Raw genomic sequence first — 12,449 nt, 5'->3', positions numbered from 1 at the left:
TCTACTACTACTACTAGTCGTTGGGTGTCAAGCGCGGTGGGAAAAGTCACACAGTAATCGTCAAAAATAAGAAAATGAGGTCATATAGATCACGCTCCCGCGTCATCCTTGTCACGTGGCGCAAAAATACATTTATAAAGGGGAATGCAACACGAGGACTTCCCAGGAGGTCACCCATCCTAGTACTACTCTCGCCCAAGCACGCTTAACTTCGGAGCTCTGATGGGATCCGGTGCTTTAGTGCTGGTATGATCGCATCCGACATGCAACTATCTATTTGCTCCTTATGCTTGCCCCAACTACTACTACTACTACTACTACTACTACTAGTCGTTGGGTGTCAAGCGCGGTGGGAAAAGTCACACAGTAATCGTCAAAAATAAGAAAATGAGGTCATATAGATCACGCTCCCGCGTCATCCTTGTCACGTGGCGCAAAAATATATTTAAAAGGGGGAATGCAACACGAGGACTTCCCAGGAGGTCACCCATCCTAGTACTACTCTCGCCCAAGCACGCTTAACTTCGGAGTTCTGATGGGATCCGGTGCTTTAGTGCTGGTATGATCGCATCCGGCATGCAACTATCTATTTGTTCCTTATGCTTGCCCCTACTACTACTAGTCGTTGGGTGTCAAGCGCGGTGGGAAAAGTCACACACTAATCGTCAAAAATAAGAAAATGAGGTCATATAGATCACGCTCCCGCGTCATCCTTGTCACGTGGCGCAAAAATATATTTAAAAAGGGGAATCCAACACGAGGACTTCCCAGGAGGTCACCCATCCTAGTACTACTCTCACCCAAGCACGCTTAACTTCGGAGTTCTGATGGGATCCGGTGCTTTAGTGCTGGTATGACCGCATCCGACATGCAACTATCTATTTGTTCCTTATGCTTGCCCCTACTACTACTACTACTACTAGTCGTTGGGTGTCAAGCGCGGTGGGAAAAGTCACACAGTAATCGTCAAAAATAAGAAAATGAGGTCATATAGATCACGCTCCCACGTCATCCTTGTCACGTGGCGCAAAAATATATTTAAAAAGGGGAATGCAACACGAGGACTTCCCACGAGGTCACCCATCCTAGTACTACTCTCGCCCAAGCACGCTTAACTTCGGAGTTCTGATGGGATCCGGTGCTTTAGTGCTGGTATGATCGCATCCGACATGCAACTATCTATTTGTTCCTTATGCTTGCCCCTACTACTACTAGTCGTTGGGTGTCAAGCGCGGTGGGAAAAGTCACACAGTAATCGTCAAAAATAAGAAAATGAGGTCATATAGATCACGCTCCCGCGTCATCCTTGTCACGTGGCGCAAAAATATATTTAAAAAGGGGAATGCAACACGAGGACTTCCCAAGAGGTCACCCATCCTAGTACTACTCTCGCCCAAGCACGCTTAACTTCGGAGTTCTGATGGGATCCGGTGCTTTAGTGCTGGTATGATCGCATCCGACATGCAACTATCTATTTGTTCCTTATGCTTGCCCTACTACTACTACTACTACTACTACTATTAGTCGTTGGGTGTCAAGCGCGGTCGGAAAAGTCACACAGTAATCGTCAAAAATAAGAAAATGAGGTCATATAGATCACGGTCCCGCGTCATCCTTGTCACGTGGCGCAAAAATATATTTAAAAAGGGGAATGCAACACGAGGACTTCCTAGGAGGTCACCCATCCTAGTACTACTCTCGCCCAAGCACGCTTAACTTCGGAGTTCTGATGGGATCCGGTGCTTTAGTGCTGGTATGATCGCATCCGACATGCAACTATCTATTTGTTCCTTATGCTTGCCCCTACTACTACTACTACTACTACTACTACTACTAGTCGTTGGGTGTCAAGCGCGGTGGGAAAAGTCACACAGTAATCGTCAAAAATAAGAAAATGAGGTCATATAGATCACGTTCCCGTGTCATCCTTGTCACGTGGCGCAAAAATATATTTAAAAAGGGGAATGCAACACGAGGACTTCCCAGGAGGTCACCCATCCTAGTACTACTCTCGCCCAAGCACGCTTAACTTCGGAGTTCTGATGGGATCCGGTGCTTTAGTGCTGGTATGATCGCATCCGACATGCAACTATCTATTTGTTCCTTATGCTTGCCCCTACTACTACTACTACTAGTCGTTGGGTGTCAAGCGCGGTGGGAAAAGTCACACAGTAATCGTCAAAAATAAGAAAATGAGGTCATATAGATCACGGTCCCGCGTCATCCTTGTCACGTGGCGCAAAAATATATTTAAAAAGGGGAATGCAACACGAGGACTTCCCAGGAGGTCCCCCATCCTAGTACTACTCTCGCCCAAGCACGCTTAACTTCGGAGTTCTGATGGGATCCGGTGCTTTAGTGCTGGTATGATCGCATCCGACATGTAACTATCTATTTGTTCCTTATGCTTGCCCCTACTACTACTACTACTACTACTAGTCGTTGGGTGTCAAGCGCGGTGGGAAAAGTCACACAGTAATCGTCAAAAATAAGAAAATGAGGTCATATAGATCACGCTCCCGCGTCATCCTTGTCACGTGGCGCAAAAATATATTTAAAAAGGGGAATGCAACATGAGGACTTCCCAGGAGGTCACCCATCCTAGTACTACTCTCGCCCAAGCACGCTTAACTTCGGAGTTCTGATGGGATCCGGTGCTTTAGTGCTGGTATGATCGCATCCGACATGCAACTATCTATTTGTTCCTTATGCTTGCCCTACTACTACTACTACTACTAGTCGTTGGGTGTCAAGCGCGGTGGGAAAAGTCACACAGTAATCGTCAAAAATAAGAAAATGAGGTCATATAGATCACGGTCCCGCGTCATCCTTGTCACGTGGCGCAAAAATATATTTAAAAAGGGGAATGCAACACGAGGACTTCCCAGGAGGTCACCCATCCTAGTACTACTCTCGCCCAAGCACGCTTAACTTCGGAGTTCTGATGGGATCCGGTGCTTTAGTGCTGGTATGATCGCATCCGACATGCAACTATCTATTTGTTCCTTATGCTTGCCCTACTACTACTACTACTACTATTAGTCGTTCGGTGTCAAGCGCGGTCGGAAAAGTCACACAGTAATCGTCAAAAATAAGAAAATGAGGTCATATAGATCACGGTCCCGCGTCATCCTTGTCACGTGGCGCAAAAATATATTTAAAAAGGGGAATGCAACACGAGGACTTCCCAGGAGGTCACCCATCCTAGTACTACTCTCGCCCAAGCACGCTTAACTTCGGAGTTCTGATGGGATCCGGTGCTTTAGTGCTGGTATGATCGCATCCGACATGCAACTATCTATTTGTTCCTTATGCTTGCCCCTACTACTACTACTACTACTACTACTACTACTAGTCGTTGGGTGTCAAGCGCGGTGGGAAAAGTCACACAGTAATCGTCAAAAATAAGAAAATGAGGTCATATAGATCACGTTCCCGCGTCATCCTTGTCACGTGGCGCAAAAATATATTTAAAAAGGGGAATGCAACACGAGGACTTCCCAGGAGGTCACCCATCCTAGTACTACTCTCGCCCAAGCACGCTTAACTTCGAAGTTCTGATGGGATCCGGTGCTTTAGTGCTGGTATGATCGCATCCGACATGCAACTATCTATTTGTTCCTTATGCTTGCCCTACTACTACTACTACTACTACTACTATTAGTCGTTGGGTGTCAAGCGCGGTCGGAAAAGTCACACAGTAATCGTCAAAAATAAGAAAATGAGGTCATATAGATCACGGTCCCGCGTCATCCTTGTCACGTGGCGCAAAAATATATTTAAAAAGGGGAATGCAACACGAGGACTTCCTAGGAGGTCACCCATCCTAGTACTACTCTCGCCCAAGCACGCTTAACTTCGGAGTTCTGATGGGATCCGGTGCTTTAGTGCTGGTATGATCGCATCCGACATGCAACTATCTATTTGTTCCTTATGCTTGCCCCTACTACTACTACTACTACTACTACTACTACTAGTCGTTGGGTGTCAAGCGCGGTGGGAAAAGTCACACAGTAATCGTCAAAAATAAGAAAATGAGGTCATATAGATCACGTTCCCGTGTCATCCTTGTCACGTGGCGCAAAAATATATTTAAAAAGGGGAATGCAACACGAGGACTTCCCAGGAGGTCACCCATCCTAGTACTACTCTCGCCCAAGCACGCTTAACTTCGGAGTTCTGATGGGATCCGGTGCTTTAGTGCTGGTATGATCGCATCCGACATGCAACTATCTATTTGTTCCTTATGCTTGCCCCTACTACTACTACTACTACTAGTCGTTGGGTGTCAAGCGCGGTGGGAAAAGTCACACAGTAATCGTCAAAAATAAGAAAATGAGGTCATATAGATCACGGTCCCGCGTCATCCTTGTCACGTGGCGCAAAAATATATTTAAAAAGGGGAATGCAACACGAGGACTTCCCAGGAGGTCACCCATCCTAGTACTACTCTCGCCCAAGCACGCTTAACTTCGGAGTTCTGATGGGATCCGGTGCTTTAGTGCTGGTATGATCGCATCCGACATGTAACTATCTATTTGTTCCTTATGCTTGCCCCTACTACTACTACTACTACTACTAGTCGTTGGGTGTCAAGCGCGGTGGGAAAAGTCACACAGTAATCGTCAAAAATAAGAAAATGAGGTCATATAGATCACGCTCCCGCGTCATCCTTGTCACGTGGCGCAAAAATATATTTAAAAAGGGGAATGCAAAATGAGGACTTCCCAGGAGGTCACCCATCCTAGTACTACTCTCGCCAAAGCAAGCTTAACTTCGGAGTTCTGATGGGATCCGGTGCTTTAGTGCTGGTATGATCGCATCCGACATGCAACTATCTATTTGTTCCTTATGCTTGCCCTACTACTACTACTACTACTACTACTAGTCGTTGGGTGTCAAGCGCGGTGGGAAAAGTCACACAGTAATCGTCAAAAATAAGAAAATGAGGTCATATAGATCACGGTCCCGCGTCATCCTTGTCACGTGGCGCAAAAATATATTTAAAAAGGGGAATGCAACACGAGGACTTCCCAGGAGGTCACCCATCCTAGTACTACTCTCGCCCAAGCACGCTTAACTTCGGAGTTCTGATGGGATCCGGTGCTTTAGTGCTGGTATGATCGCATCCGACATGCAACTATCTATTTGTTCCTTATGCTTGCCCTACTACTACTACTACTACTATTAGTCGTTCGGTGTCAAGCGCGGTCGGAAAAGTCACACAGTAATCGTCAAAAATAAGAAAATGAGGTCATATAGATCACGGTCCCGCGTCATCCTTGTCACGTGGCGCAAAAATATATTTAAAAAGGGGAATGCAACACGAGGACTTCCCAGGAGGTCACCCATCCTAGTACTACTCTCGCCCAAGCACGCTTAACTTCGGAGTTCTGATGGTATCCGGTGCTTTAGTGCTGGTATGATCGCATCCGACATGCAACTATCTATTTGTTCCTTATGCTTGCCCCTACTACTACTACTACTACTACTACTACTAGTCGTTGGGTGTCAAGCGCGGTGGGAAAAGTCACACAGTAATCGTCAAAAATAAGAAAATGAGGTCATATAGATCACGTTCCCGCGTCATCCTTGTCACGTGGCGCAAAAATATATTTAAAAAGGGGAATGCAACACGAGGACTTCCCAGGAGGTCACCCATCCTAGTACTACTCTCGCCCAAGCACGCTTAACTTCGAAGTTCTGATGGGATCCGGTGCTTTAGTGCTGGTATGATCGCATCCGACATGCAACTATCTATTTGTTCCTTATGCTTGCCCCTACTACTACTACTACTACTACTACTACTACTACTACTAGTCGTTGGGTGTCAAGCGCGGTGGGAAAAGTAACACAGTAATCGTCAAAAATAAGAAAATGAGGTCATATAGATCACGGTCCCGCGTCATCCTTGTCACGTGGCGCAAAAATATATTTAAAAAGGGGAATGCAACACGAGGACTTCCAAGGAGGTCACCCATCCTAATACTACTCTCGCCCAAGCACGCTTAACTTCGGAGTTCTGATGGGATCCGGTGCTTTAGTGCTGGTATGATCGCATCCGACATGCAACTATCTATTTGTTCCTTATGCTTGCCCCTACTACTACTACTACTACTACTACTACTACTACCACTACTACTACTACTACTAGTCGTTGGGTGTCAAGCGCGGTGGGAAAAGTCACACAGTAATCGTCAAAAATAAGAAAATGAGGTCATATAGATCACGGTCCCGCGTCATCCTTGTCACGTGGCGCAAACATATATTTAAAAAGGGGAATGCAACACGAGGACTTCCCAGGAGGTCACCCATCCTAGTACTACTCTCGCCCAAGCACGCTTAACTTCGGAGTTCTGATGGGATCCGGTGCTTTAGTGCTCGTATGATCGCATCCGACATGCAACTATCTATTTGTTCCTTATGCTTGCCCCTACTACTACTACTACTACTAGTACTACTACTACTACTAGTCGTTGGGTGTCAAGCGCGGTGGGAAAAGTCACACAGTAATCGTCAAAAATAAGAAAATGAGGTCATATAGATCACGCTCCCGCGTCATCCTTGTCACGTGGCGCAAAAATAAATTTAAAAAGGGGAATGCAACACGAGGACTTCCCAGGAGGTCACCCATCCTAGTACTACTCTCGCCCAAGCACGCTTAACTTCGAAGTTCTGATGGGATCCGGTGCTTTAGTGCTGGTATGATCGCATCCGACATGCAACTATCTATTTGTTCCTTATGCTTGCCCCTACTACTACTACTACTAGTACTACTACTACTACTACTACTACTAGTCGTTGGGTGTCAAGCGCGGTGCGAAAAGTCACACAGTAATCGTCAAAAATAAGAAAATGAGGTCATATAGATCACGCTCCCGCGTCATCCTTGTCACGTGGCGCAAAAATATATGTAAAAAGGGGAATGCAACACGAGGACTTCCCAGGAGGTCACCCATCCTAGTACTACTCTCGCCCAAGCACGCTTAACTTCGGAGTTCTGATGGGATCCAGTGCTTTAGTGCTGGTATGATCGCATCCGACATGCAACTATCTATTTGTTCCTTATGCTTGCCCCTACTACTACTACTACTACTACTACTACTACTACTACTACTACTACTACTACTACTACTACTACTACTACTACTACTACTACTACTACTACTACTACTACTACTACTACTACTACTACTACTACTACTACTACTAGTCGTTGGGTGTCAAGCGCGGTGGGAAAAGTCACACAGTAATCGTCAAAAATAAGAAAATGAGGTCATATAGATCACGCTCCCGCGTCATCCTTGTCACGTGGCGCAAAAATATATTTAAAAAGGGGAATGCAACACGAGGACTTCCCAGGAGGTCACCCATCCTAGTACTACTCTCGCCCAAGCACGCTTAACTTCGTAGTTCTGATGGGATCCGGTGCTTTAGTGCTGGTATGATCGCATCCGACATGCAACTATCTATTTGTTCCTTATGCTTGCCCCTACTACTACTAGTCATTGGGTGTCAAGCGCGGTGGGAAAAGTCACACAGTAATCGTCAAAAATAAGAAAATGAGGTCATATAGATCACGCTCCCGCGTCATCCTTGTCATGTGGCGCAAAAATATATTTAAAAAGGGGAATGCAACACGAGGACTTCCCAGGAGGTCACCCATCCTAGTACTACTCTCGCCCAAGCACGCTTAACTTCGAAGTTCTGATGGGATCCGGTGCTTTAGTGCTGGTATGATCGCATCCGACATGCAACTATCTATTTGTTCCTTATGCTTGCCCCTACTACTACTACTACTACTACTACTACTACTAGTCGTTGGGTGTCAAGCGCGGTGGGAAAAGTCACACAGTAATCGTCAAAAATAAGAAAATGAGGTCATATAGATCACGGTCCCGCGTCATCCTTGTCACGTGGCGCAAAAATATATTTAAAAAGGGGAATGCAACACGAGGACTTCCCAGGAGGTCACCCATCCTAGTACTACTCTCGCCCAAGCACGCTTAACTTCGGAGTTCTGATGGGATCCGGTGCTTTAGTGCTGGTATGATCGCATCCGACATGCAACTATCTATTTGTTCCTTATGCTTGCCCCTACTACTACTACTACTACTACTACTACTACTACTACTACTACTACTACTACTACTACTACTAGTCGTTGGGTGTCAAGCGCGGTGGGAAAAGTCACACAGTAATCGTCAAAAATAAGAAAATGAGGTCATATAGATCACGCTCCCGCGTCATCCTTGTCACGTGGCGCAAAAATATATTTAAAAAGGGGAATGCAACACGAGGACTTCCCAGGAGGTCACCCATCCTAGTACTACTCTCGCCCAAGCACGCTTAACTTCGGAGTTCTGATGGGATCCGGTGCTTTAGTGCTGTTATGATCGCATCCGACATGCAACTATCTATTTGTTCCTTATGCTTGCCCTACTACTACTACTACTACTACTACTATTAGTCGTTGGGTGTCAAGCGCGGTCGGAAAAGTCACACAGTAATCGTCAAAAATAAGAAAATGAGGTCATATAGATCACGGTCTCGCGTCATCCTTGTCACGTGGCGCAAAAATATATTTAAAAAGGGGAATGCAACACGAGGACTTCCTAGGAGGTCACCCATCCTAGTACTACTCTCGCCCAAGCACGCTTAACTTCGGAGTTCTGATGGGATCCGGTGCTTTAGTGCTGGTATGATCGCATCCGACATGCAACTATCTATTTGTTCCTTATGCTTGCCCCTACTACTACTACTACTACTACTACTACTACTACTACTACTACTACTAGTCGTTGGGTGTCAAGCGCGGTGGGAAAAGTCACACAGTAATCGTCAAAAATAAGAAAATGAGGTCATATAGATCACGTTCCCGTGTCATCCTTGTCACGTGGCGCAAAAATATATTTAAAAAGGGGAATGCAACACGAGGACTTCCCAGGAGGTCACCCATCCTAGTACTACTCTCGCCCAAGCACGCTTAACTTCGGAGTTCTGATGGGATCCGGTGCTTTAGTGCTGGTATGATCGCATCCGACATGCAACTATCTATTTGTTCCTTATGCTTGCCCCTACTACTACTACTACTACTAGTCGTTGGGTGTCAAGCGCGGTGGGAAAAGTCACACAGTAATCGTCAAAAATAAGAAAATGAGGTCATATAGATCACGGTCCCGCGTCATCCTTGTCACGTGGCGCAAAAATATATTTAAAAAGGGGAATGCAACACGAGGACTTCCCAGGAGGTCACCCATCCTAGTACTACTCTCGCCCAAGCACGCTTAACTTCGGAGTTCTGATGGGATCTGGTGCTTTAGTGCTGGTATGATCGCATCCAACATGTAACTATCTATTTGTTCCTTATGCTTGCCCCTACTACTACTACTACTACTACTAGTCGTTGGGTGTCAAGCGCGGTGGGAAAAGTCACACAGTAATCGTCAAAAATAAGAAAATGAGGTCATATAGATCACGCTCCCGCGTCATCCTTGTCACGTGGCGCAAAAATATATTTAAAAAGGGGAATGCAACACGAGGACTTCCCAGGAGGTCACCCATCCTAGTACTACTCTTGCCCAAGCACGCTTAACTTCGGAGTTCTGATGGGATCCGGTGCTTTAGTGCTGGTATGATCGCATCCGACATGCAACTATCTATTTGTTCCTTATGCTTGCCCTACTACTACTACTACTACTACTACTAGTCGTTGGGTGTCAAGCGCGGTGGGAAAAGTCACACAGTAATCGTCAAAAATAAGAAAATGAGGTCATATAGATCACGGTCCCGCGTCATCCTTGTCACGTGGCGCAAAAATATATTTAAAAAGGGGAATGCAACACGAGGACTTCCCAGGAGGTCACCCATCCTAGTACTACTCTCGCCCAAGCACACTTAACTTCGGAGTTCTGATGGGATCCGGTGCTTTAGTGCTGGTATGATCGCATCCGACATGCAACTATCTATTTGTTCCTTATGCTTGCCCTACTACTACTACTACTACTATTAGTCGTTGGGTGTCAAGCGCGGTCGGAAAAGTCACACAGTAATCGTCAAAAATAAGAAAATGAGGTCATATAGATCACGGTCCCGCGTCATCCTTGTCACGTGGCGCAAAAATATATTTAAAAAGGGGAATGCAACACGAGGACTTCCCAGGAGGTCACCCATCCTAGTACTACTCTCGCCCAAGCACGCTTAACTTCGGAGTTCTGATGGGATCCGGTGCTTTAGTGCTGGTATGATCGCATCCGACATGCAACTATCTATTTGTTCCTTATGCTTGCCCCTACTACTACTACTACTACTACTACTACTACTACTACTACTAGTCGTTGGGTGTCAAGCGCGGTGGGAAAAGTCACACAGTAATCGTCAAAAATAAGAAAATGAGGTCATATAGATCACGTTCCCGCGTCATCCTTGTCACGTGGCGCAAAAATATATTTTAAAAGGGGAATGCAACACGAGGACTTCCCAGGAGGTCACCCATCCTAGTACTACTCTCGCCCAAGCACGCTTAACTTCGGAGTTCTGATGGGATCCGGTGCTTTAGTGCTGGTATGATCGCATCCGACATGCAACTATCTATTTGTTCCTTATGCTTGCCCCTACTACTACTACTACTACTAGTCGTTGGGTGTCAAGCGCGGTGGGAAAAGTCACACAGTAATCGTCAAAAATAAGAAAATGAGGTCATATAGATCACGGTCCCGCGTCATCCTTGTCACGTGGCGCAAAAATATATTTAAAAAGGGGAATGCAACACGAGGACTTCCCAGAAGGTCACCCATCCTAGTACTACTCTCGCCCAAGCACGCTTAACTTCGGAGTTCTGATGGGATCCGGTGCTTTAGTGCTAGTATGATCGCATCCGACATGTAACTATCTATTTGTTTCTTATGCTTGCCCCTACTACTACTACTACTACTAGTCGTTGGGTGTCAAGCGCGGTGGGAAAAGTCACACAGTAATCGTCAAAAATAAGAAAATGAGGTCATATAGATCACGCTCCCGCGTCATCCTTGTCACGTGGCGCAAAAATATATTTAAAAAGGGGAATGCAACACGAGGACTTCCCAGGAGGTCACCCATCCTAGTACTACTCTCGCCCAAGCACGCTTAACTTCGGAGTTCTGATGGGATCCGGTGCTTTAGTGCTGGTATGATCGCATCCGACATGCAACTATCTATTTGTTCCTTATGCTTGCCCTACTACTACTACTACTACTACTAGTCGTTGGGTGTCAAGCGCGGTGGGAAAAGTCACACAGTAATCGTCAAAAATAAGAAAATGAGGTCATATAGATCACGGTCCCGCGTCATCCTTGTCACGTGGCGCAAAAATATATTTAAAAAGGGGAATGCAACACGAGGACTTCCCAGGAGGTCACCCATCCTAGTACTACTCTCGCCCAAGCACGCTTAACTTCGGAGTTCTGATGGGATCCGGTGCTTTAGTGCTGGTATGATCGCATCCGACATGCAACTATCTATTTGTTCCTTATGCTTGCCCCTACTACTACTACTACTACTAGTACTACTACTACTACTAGTCGTTGGGTGTCAAGCGCGGTGGGAAAAGTCACACAGTAATCGTCAAAAATAAGAAAATGAGGTCATATAGATCACGCTCCCGCGTCATCCTTGTCACGTGGCGCAAAAATATATTTAAAAAGGGGAATGCAACACGAGGACTTCCCAGGAGGTCACCCATCCTAGTACTACTCTCGCCCAAGCACGCTTAACTTCGAAGTTCTGATGGGATCCGGTGCTTTAGTGCTGGTATGATCACATCCGACATGCAACTATCTATTTGTTCCTTATGCTTGCCCCTACTACAACTACTACTAGTACTACTACTACTACTACTACTAGTAGTCGTTGGGTGTCAAGCGCGGTGGGAAAAGTCACACAGTAATCATCAAAAATAAGAAAATGAGGTCATATAGATCACGCTCCCGCGTCATCCTTGTCACGTGGCGCAAAAATATATGTAAAAAGGGGAATGCAACACGAGGACTTCCCAGGAGGTCACCCATCCTAGTACTACTATCGCCCAAGCACGCTTAACTTCGGAGTTCTGATGGGATCCGGTGCTTTAGTGCTGGTATGATCGCATCCGACATGCAACTATCTATTTGTTCCTTATGCTTGCCCCTACTACTACTACTACTAGTACTACTACTACTACTACTAGTCGTTGGGTGTCAAGCGCGGTGGGAAAAGTCACACAGTAATCGTCAAAAATAAGAAAATGAGGTCATATAGATCACGCTCCCGCGTCATCCTTGTCACGTGGCGCAAAAATATATTTAAAAAGGGGAATGCAACACGAGGACTTCGCAGGAGGTCACCCATCCTAGTACTACTCTCGCCCAAGCACGCTTAACTTCGTAGTTCTGATGGGATCCGGTGCTTTAGTGCTGGTATGATCGCATCCGACA

At 46.0% G+C, this 12,449-nt stretch overlaps 40 non-coding genes across 40 annotated transcripts; all 40 read right to left on the bottom strand.

Moving 5' to 3' along the window:
• Positions 1 to 141: 141 nt before the first annotated feature.
• On the bottom strand, positions 142 to 260 carry LOC123435951. Its single transcript, XR_006627194.1, has one exon. It is a non-coding gene; the product is annotated as a 5S ribosomal RNA (ribosomal RNA).
• A 194-nt stretch (positions 261 to 454) lies between these two features.
• Positions 455 to 573, bottom strand: LOC123434197. Its single transcript, XR_006625485.1, has one exon. It is a non-coding gene; the product is annotated as a 5S ribosomal RNA (ribosomal RNA).
• A 173-nt stretch (positions 574 to 746) lies between these two features.
• Positions 747 to 865, bottom strand: LOC123432608. Its single transcript, XR_006624183.1, has one exon. It is a non-coding gene; the product is annotated as a 5S ribosomal RNA (ribosomal RNA).
• Positions 866 to 1,047: 182 nt separating this feature from the next.
• LOC123434941 lies at positions 1,048 to 1,166 on the bottom strand. Its single transcript, XR_006626206.1, has one exon. It is a non-coding gene; the product is annotated as a 5S ribosomal RNA (ribosomal RNA).
• A 173-nt stretch (positions 1,167 to 1,339) lies between these two features.
• On the bottom strand, positions 1,340 to 1,458 carry LOC123434993. The gene has a single exon (XR_006626256.1). It is a non-coding gene; the product is annotated as a 5S ribosomal RNA (ribosomal RNA).
• Positions 1,459 to 1,648: 190 nt separating this feature from the next.
• On the bottom strand, positions 1,649 to 1,767 carry LOC123435565. The gene has a single exon (XR_006626811.1). It is a non-coding gene; the product is annotated as a 5S ribosomal RNA (ribosomal RNA).
• Positions 1,768 to 1,961: 194 nt separating this feature from the next.
• LOC123434196 lies at positions 1,962 to 2,080 on the bottom strand. The gene has a single exon (XR_006625484.1). It is a non-coding gene; the product is annotated as a 5S ribosomal RNA (ribosomal RNA).
• Positions 2,081 to 2,259: 179 nt separating this feature from the next.
• On the bottom strand, positions 2,260 to 2,378 carry LOC123435118. The gene has a single exon (XR_006626379.1). It is a non-coding gene; the product is annotated as a 5S ribosomal RNA (ribosomal RNA).
• Positions 2,379 to 2,563: 185 nt separating this feature from the next.
• LOC123437547 lies at positions 2,564 to 2,682 on the bottom strand. Its single transcript, XR_006628721.1, has one exon. It is a non-coding gene; the product is annotated as a 5S ribosomal RNA (ribosomal RNA).
• Positions 2,683 to 2,863: 181 nt separating this feature from the next.
• On the bottom strand, positions 2,864 to 2,982 carry LOC123434195. The gene has a single exon (XR_006625483.1). It is a non-coding gene; the product is annotated as a 5S ribosomal RNA (ribosomal RNA).
• Positions 2,983 to 3,166: 184 nt separating this feature from the next.
• Positions 3,167 to 3,285, bottom strand: LOC123434194. The gene has a single exon (XR_006625482.1). It is a non-coding gene; the product is annotated as a 5S ribosomal RNA (ribosomal RNA).
• Positions 3,286 to 3,479: 194 nt separating this feature from the next.
• LOC123436554 lies at positions 3,480 to 3,598 on the bottom strand. Its single transcript, XR_006627772.1, has one exon. It is a non-coding gene; the product is annotated as a 5S ribosomal RNA (ribosomal RNA).
• A 190-nt stretch (positions 3,599 to 3,788) lies between these two features.
• On the bottom strand, positions 3,789 to 3,907 carry LOC123435564. The gene has a single exon (XR_006626810.1). It is a non-coding gene; the product is annotated as a 5S ribosomal RNA (ribosomal RNA).
• A 194-nt stretch (positions 3,908 to 4,101) lies between these two features.
• On the bottom strand, positions 4,102 to 4,220 carry LOC123434192. Its single transcript, XR_006625480.1, has one exon. It is a non-coding gene; the product is annotated as a 5S ribosomal RNA (ribosomal RNA).
• A 182-nt stretch (positions 4,221 to 4,402) lies between these two features.
• LOC123434191 lies at positions 4,403 to 4,521 on the bottom strand. Its single transcript, XR_006625479.1, has one exon. It is a non-coding gene; the product is annotated as a 5S ribosomal RNA (ribosomal RNA).
• Positions 4,522 to 4,706: 185 nt separating this feature from the next.
• On the bottom strand, positions 4,707 to 4,825 carry LOC123433222. The gene has a single exon (XR_006624761.1). It is a non-coding gene; the product is annotated as a 5S ribosomal RNA (ribosomal RNA).
• A 187-nt stretch (positions 4,826 to 5,012) lies between these two features.
• Positions 5,013 to 5,131, bottom strand: LOC123434190. The gene has a single exon (XR_006625478.1). It is a non-coding gene; the product is annotated as a 5S ribosomal RNA (ribosomal RNA).
• Positions 5,132 to 5,315: 184 nt separating this feature from the next.
• LOC123438366 lies at positions 5,316 to 5,434 on the bottom strand. The gene has a single exon (XR_006629512.1). It is a non-coding gene; the product is annotated as a 5S ribosomal RNA (ribosomal RNA).
• Positions 5,435 to 5,625: 191 nt separating this feature from the next.
• On the bottom strand, positions 5,626 to 5,744 carry LOC123436553. Its single transcript, XR_006627771.1, has one exon. It is a non-coding gene; the product is annotated as a 5S ribosomal RNA (ribosomal RNA).
• Positions 5,745 to 5,944: 200 nt separating this feature from the next.
• Positions 5,945 to 6,063, bottom strand: LOC123438144. The gene has a single exon (XR_006629303.1). It is a non-coding gene; the product is annotated as a 5S ribosomal RNA (ribosomal RNA).
• A 215-nt stretch (positions 6,064 to 6,278) lies between these two features.
• On the bottom strand, positions 6,279 to 6,397 carry LOC123437598. The gene has a single exon (XR_006628772.1). It is a non-coding gene; the product is annotated as a 5S ribosomal RNA (ribosomal RNA).
• A 200-nt stretch (positions 6,398 to 6,597) lies between these two features.
• LOC123436552 lies at positions 6,598 to 6,716 on the bottom strand. Its single transcript, XR_006627770.1, has one exon. It is a non-coding gene; the product is annotated as a 5S ribosomal RNA (ribosomal RNA).
• A 206-nt stretch (positions 6,717 to 6,922) lies between these two features.
• LOC123435460 lies at positions 6,923 to 7,041 on the bottom strand. The gene has a single exon (XR_006626709.1). It is a non-coding gene; the product is annotated as a 5S ribosomal RNA (ribosomal RNA).
• A 296-nt stretch (positions 7,042 to 7,337) lies between these two features.
• Positions 7,338 to 7,456, bottom strand: LOC123438307. Its single transcript, XR_006629457.1, has one exon. It is a non-coding gene; the product is annotated as a 5S ribosomal RNA (ribosomal RNA).
• Positions 7,457 to 7,629: 173 nt separating this feature from the next.
• LOC123436550 lies at positions 7,630 to 7,748 on the bottom strand. Its single transcript, XR_006627769.1, has one exon. It is a non-coding gene; the product is annotated as a 5S ribosomal RNA (ribosomal RNA).
• A 194-nt stretch (positions 7,749 to 7,942) lies between these two features.
• Positions 7,943 to 8,061, bottom strand: LOC123434189. The gene has a single exon (XR_006625477.1). It is a non-coding gene; the product is annotated as a 5S ribosomal RNA (ribosomal RNA).
• A 224-nt stretch (positions 8,062 to 8,285) lies between these two features.
• LOC123437895 lies at positions 8,286 to 8,404 on the bottom strand. Its single transcript, XR_006629059.1, has one exon. It is a non-coding gene; the product is annotated as a 5S ribosomal RNA (ribosomal RNA).
• A 190-nt stretch (positions 8,405 to 8,594) lies between these two features.
• Positions 8,595 to 8,713, bottom strand: LOC123435563. Its single transcript, XR_006626808.1, has one exon. It is a non-coding gene; the product is annotated as a 5S ribosomal RNA (ribosomal RNA).
• Positions 8,714 to 8,922: 209 nt separating this feature from the next.
• Positions 8,923 to 9,041, bottom strand: LOC123434188. The gene has a single exon (XR_006625475.1). It is a non-coding gene; the product is annotated as a 5S ribosomal RNA (ribosomal RNA).
• A 182-nt stretch (positions 9,042 to 9,223) lies between these two features.
• Positions 9,224 to 9,342, bottom strand: LOC123436125. Its single transcript, XR_006627360.1, has one exon. It is a non-coding gene; the product is annotated as a 5S ribosomal RNA (ribosomal RNA).
• A 185-nt stretch (positions 9,343 to 9,527) lies between these two features.
• On the bottom strand, positions 9,528 to 9,646 carry LOC123436672. The gene has a single exon (XR_006627885.1). It is a non-coding gene; the product is annotated as a 5S ribosomal RNA (ribosomal RNA).
• Positions 9,647 to 9,833: 187 nt separating this feature from the next.
• Positions 9,834 to 9,952, bottom strand: LOC123435197. Its single transcript, XR_006626456.1, has one exon. It is a non-coding gene; the product is annotated as a 5S ribosomal RNA (ribosomal RNA).
• A 184-nt stretch (positions 9,953 to 10,136) lies between these two features.
• Positions 10,137 to 10,255, bottom strand: LOC123434187. Its single transcript, XR_006625474.1, has one exon. It is a non-coding gene; the product is annotated as a 5S ribosomal RNA (ribosomal RNA).
• A 203-nt stretch (positions 10,256 to 10,458) lies between these two features.
• LOC123434186 lies at positions 10,459 to 10,577 on the bottom strand. The gene has a single exon (XR_006625473.1). It is a non-coding gene; the product is annotated as a 5S ribosomal RNA (ribosomal RNA).
• A 182-nt stretch (positions 10,578 to 10,759) lies between these two features.
• LOC123436806 lies at positions 10,760 to 10,878 on the bottom strand. Its single transcript, XR_006628016.1, has one exon. It is a non-coding gene; the product is annotated as a 5S ribosomal RNA (ribosomal RNA).
• A 182-nt stretch (positions 10,879 to 11,060) lies between these two features.
• On the bottom strand, positions 11,061 to 11,179 carry LOC123434185. Its single transcript, XR_006625472.1, has one exon. It is a non-coding gene; the product is annotated as a 5S ribosomal RNA (ribosomal RNA).
• Positions 11,180 to 11,363: 184 nt separating this feature from the next.
• Positions 11,364 to 11,482, bottom strand: LOC123434183. Its single transcript, XR_006625471.1, has one exon. It is a non-coding gene; the product is annotated as a 5S ribosomal RNA (ribosomal RNA).
• Positions 11,483 to 11,682: 200 nt separating this feature from the next.
• On the bottom strand, positions 11,683 to 11,801 carry LOC123437492. The gene has a single exon (XR_006628669.1). It is a non-coding gene; the product is annotated as a 5S ribosomal RNA (ribosomal RNA).
• Positions 11,802 to 12,007: 206 nt separating this feature from the next.
• LOC123437833 lies at positions 12,008 to 12,126 on the bottom strand. Its single transcript, XR_006629002.1, has one exon. It is a non-coding gene; the product is annotated as a 5S ribosomal RNA (ribosomal RNA).
• Positions 12,127 to 12,326: 200 nt separating this feature from the next.
• Positions 12,327 to 12,445, bottom strand: LOC123431887. The gene has a single exon (XR_006623487.1). It is a non-coding gene; the product is annotated as a 5S ribosomal RNA (ribosomal RNA).
• Between the last annotated feature and the right edge of the window lie 4 nt (positions 12,446 to 12,449).

The sequence above is a fragment of the Hordeum vulgare genome, chromosome 2H (genome assembly GCF_904849725.1).
Source record: "Hordeum vulgare subsp. vulgare chromosome 2H, MorexV3_pseudomolecules_assembly, whole genome shotgun sequence".
NCBI classification, from domain to species: domain Eukaryota; kingdom Viridiplantae; phylum Streptophyta; class Magnoliopsida; order Poales; family Poaceae; genus Hordeum; species Hordeum vulgare.
Note: the sequence above shows the minus strand (reverse complement) of the source record. Positions and strands in the feature narration are given on the sequence as shown.